The sequence below is a fragment of the Pleurodeles waltl genome, chromosome 2_2 (assembly GCF_031143425.1).
Source record: "Pleurodeles waltl isolate 20211129_DDA chromosome 2_2, aPleWal1.hap1.20221129, whole genome shotgun sequence".
Lineage (NCBI taxonomy): Eukaryota > Metazoa > Chordata > Amphibia > Caudata > Salamandridae > Pleurodeles > Pleurodeles waltl.
The window spans coordinates 828,270,916-828,275,297 of NC_090439.1; the positions used below are offsets into that span (position 1 = coordinate 828,270,916).

Sequence of the window (4,382 nt, forward strand, 5' to 3'; positions counted from 1 at the left end):
TTAGGAGTTTACAATGGTAATGACTCTAACTCGAGAAAATGCATGATCCGTTGCATTGAAAATGCTCATTACCTCCTCTATTTAAAATGCTCTGGGTTATGTCCGATTCTCTCATCTTCACACAACCTAGAACGACTATCAGACGGCCCCTCTCACACACTCTATTACAATGGACAACCCTGACCTGACACAGCATGTGCTGCGCCTCCTTAGGGCATGAAAAGGAGGAGTCACCGGGGAGAAGCTGCTTCTGAACAGCAGCGTTCATTCTCCCCTCCAAAGGACGATTAGTTGCTGCTTTGCCGGAGTTCTCTCTTCGTTATCCCACTGAGTGGTGACACCTCCATTCACTCTGGCCGGGAGAAATATCTCTTCTACACTACCTTAACAAATCCACAAATAAACGGGAAGGCAAGCCAATGACTTACCTCTTCTTGCACTTTTTTCACTTAATGGAGAGGTTCTGTCACTCTGTAAGTGTCATCTGCAACATATTCGCCATGCCTTACATGCAGAGGTTGGCCAGTCTTTTCTTTACTTTTGTTAAACCAGGGTCCCACAGAAAGTATTTAGGAGTTGTTGGAAAAATCAGATCTTTCATCTTGGAATCCTTTCTCAAACAACATGCAAAATAATGCCCCTTCTTACAATACAAGTGAAGCTGAAAGAGACAGAGGTCTGTAGTTTAATGCTTAGGACGCAACAGTGAGTAATGTGCTCTCTGCTGGGATGTTTTCCTATGTCGAACAGGATTTATTCTGCACACGCCCTGCTCACCCATTCTTTCTGTGGTCGATAAATGGATCGTTGAGTTAATGACACCTGTTACAGTGCCATGAAATGCCGGAAAATGCTTTGGAATGCTTTTACAACAACTCAAATTGTACACACCTTTCCACTTTTTATTCCCTGTTTCTGGAATGCTCTGCTTTTGGACTCTGTTACACTAGTGTCTGCAACTTATTTCATTCTTCCACACCGAATACAACATCGTCCTTTTATCACATTTCCGACACGCTGTGCTGATTTTTTCCATTTGGTTGCCAATAGTGGACTCAAGCACTATTTCTTGGGGGCAAAGGCTTATTCATGGCACAAGTCTTAAAGAAAATAAGTGGGGGGACTGACCAAGTTAGACACTATGCAAGTGACATCACGGCACATGACACCACGGCGTGTGAAATCACACCTGGAATCACAGGTAGTGGCATCACAACCCATGACCTGACAGGAAATGACATCACAAGAAGTGAGATCTGGTCTTAAGACTTCACGCATATGCTTACTGCAAGAAAGCAAAGACTTAGCTAGGGATCCCTTTGCCCGTTGTGGAGCAAATGTTTTCTTCAGCTTGGGCCGAGTGTAAAGTGCAGAATAATTGTAAGTTTTCCTTTGGAAAGTGTGTATTTTAGTGTTATTGCTGTTCTTTTTTATTTCTTTTTTTAAGAGATGAAAAAAAAGAGTGCAGGAAATAAAAAGTGGAAAATGAAATTAGTGAGGAAGCTGTGTAATTGAGCTAAGACGTGCAGCACCTAGTATCTGCGAGAGGCAAAATGCCTACAGCACCTGGTATTCCCAGGCAGTCTCCCATCCAAGTACTAACCAGGCCCAACCCTGCTTAGTTTCTGAGATCAGGCGCATTCAGGGAGGTATGACCGTAGGCAGGAAAGGCTGCAGTTTCAGCTCTCTTCTGCTCACCAAGCCCACTGCCCAGAGCCCACTGATCTTTATCGCACCTGCACAAGCTCCCCTTGGGAAGTCGGACATGCGCTCACTGCTGGAGGCCCAATGCCCCAATCCACATGGAACACAGTTTTTAGGGTTGAGCCTGCGTCACATGCGCTTGCGCATGCGTTTAGTTTGCGAGACGCTTTAGTAGTTAGAAAAGGGCTCAGAGCCCCGCCCATGTCCCGTCAGTGTTTTTCATTGGTTTGTGGGCTTGCCTTTCAAAATCTGCTTGCTTTCTTTAGTAGAAGGCATGCATACGTCATGCCTTTTCTGGTGGTTAGCCCTCCTCGAGTGCAGCGACCAAGTACTGAAAACATGCAAGGCTTGCTGCTTTCCGTCCGGTTTGTGGACTACTTTTAATCTTTTTTCGCAGCGCGATCTCACTTGGTAGAAGTCGAGCGATTTGCATGACATCGACCCTGTTACATAGTTAATTGCACTTTTGCCTGTTACGTAGATAATTGCACTTTTCCAAATAGGTTTAATGTGGCAAGAAAAGTCCGGTTGGGAGTTTACAACTGCTAATAGCTCTAACTCGGAGAAATGCGAGACCTGTTGCATTGCAAATGCTTGTTACTTGTGTGTCTGTTTGCTTTTGCCTGTGTCACTGGGATCCTGCTAGCCAGGACCCCAGTGCTCATAGTTTGTGGCCTATATGTGTTCCCTGTGTGGTGCCTAATTGTATCACTGAGGCTCTGCTAACCAGAACCTCAGTGTTTATGGTCTCTCTGCTTTTTAAAGTGTCACTGCAGGCTAGTGACCATTTACACCAATTCTAATTGGCACACTGGAACACCCTTATAATTCCCTAGTACTATGGTACCTAGGTACCCAGGGTATTGGGGTTCCAGGAGATCCCTATGGGCTGCAGCATTTCTTTTGCCACCCATAGGGAGCTCAGACAATTCTTACACAGCACTGCCACTGCAGCCTGAGTGAAATAATGTCCACATTTTTTCACAGCCATTTTACACTGCACTTAAGTAACTCATAAGTCACCTATATGTCTAACCCTCACTTAGTGAAGGTTAGGTGCAAAGTTACTAAGTGTGAAGGCACCCTGGCACTAGCCAAGGTGCCCCCACATTGTTCAGGACAATTTCCCCAGACTTTGTGAGTGCGGGACACCATTGCACGCGTGCACTACATATAGGTCAATACCTATATGTAGCTTCACAATGGTAACTCCGAACATGGCCATGTAACATGTCTAAGATCATGGAATTGTCCCCCCAACACAAATTTGGTATTGGGGTGCCAATCTCATTCATCCCTGGGGCTCCAGCATGGACACCGGGTACTGCCAAACTAACTCTCTGGGGTTTTCTCTGCAGCTACTGCTGCTGCCAACACTCAGACAGGTTTCTGCCCTCCTGGGGCCTGGGCAGCCCAGTCCCAGGAAGGCAGAACAAAGGATTTCCTCTGAGAGAGGGTGTAACACCCTCTCCCTTTGGAAATGAATGTTAAGGGCTGAGAGGAGTAGCCTCTCCTGGCCTCTGGAAATGCTTTGAAGGGCACAGATGGTGCCCTCCTTGCATAAACCAGTCTACACCTGTTCAGGGATCCCCCAGCCCCTGCTCTGGCACGAAGCTGGACAAAGGAAAGGGGAGTGACCACTCCCCTGTCCATCACCACCCCAGGGGTGGTGCCCAAAGCTCCTCCTGTGTGTCCCAGACCTCTGCCATCTTGAATGCAGAGCTGTGAGCTCACAATAGAGGCCTCTGAGTAGCCAGTGCCAGCAGGTGACGTCAGAGACCCCTCCTGATAGGCTCTTACCTGGTTAGGTAGCCAATCCTCCTCTGAGGGCTATTTAGGCTCTCTCCTGTAGGTTCCTCTTCAGATAACGAATGCAAGAGCTCACCAGAGTTCCCCTGCATCTTCCTCTTTGACTTCTGCCAAGGATCGAAACTGCAACAAAGTAGCAAGAATACTACCAGCAACATTGTAGTGCCTAATCTTGCCAGCTTTCTGGACTGTTTCCTGGTGGTGCATGCTCTAAGGACTGTCTGCCTTCAACCTGCACTGGAAGCCAAGAAGAAATCTCCAGTGGGTCAACGGAATCTTCGCCCTGCTAACGCAGGCACCTAACCTCTGCATCACCGGTCCTCTGGGTCCCCTCTCATCTTGACAAGCGTGGTGCCTGGAACACAGTACCTGGATCCGAGTGACCCCAACAGTCCAGTGGTCCTTCAGTCCAAATTTGGTGGAGGTAAGTCCTTGCCTCCCCATGCCAGACAGTAATCCTGTGTACTGCATGATGTGCAGCTGCTAGGGCTTCTGTGCACTTTTGCAAGGATTCCTTCATGCACAGCACAGCCCAGGTCCCCAGCACTCTGTCCTGCATTGCTCAACCCGCTGAGTTGACCACCGGCTTCGTGGGACCCTCTTTTGTTGTGCTGAGACAACTGCCATGCTCAGATTTCTTAAATGCCTGTTCAAGTGCTTCTGCAGGTGCTGCCTGCTTCTGCATGAACTCTCTCTGTTGCTGAGTACCCCCTCTGTCTCCTCCTCCAAGGGGCGACCTCCTGGTCCTTCCTGGGCCCTGGCAGCACCCATTATCTTCAACGACTCTTGCAGCTAGCAAGGCTTGTTTGTGGTTTTTCTGCCTGGAAATAACTCTACATCCTCCAGCACACTGTGGGACATCTTCTTAC

At 48.0% G+C, this 4,382-nt stretch overlaps 1 pseudogene; it reads right to left on the reverse strand.

Annotated features, from left to right (window-relative positions):
- Positions 1-1,554: 1,554 nt before the first annotated feature.
- Positions 1,555-1,663, reverse strand: LOC138283089 (5S ribosomal RNA; annotated as a pseudogene).
- Positions 1,664-4,382: the final 2,719 nt, after the last annotated feature.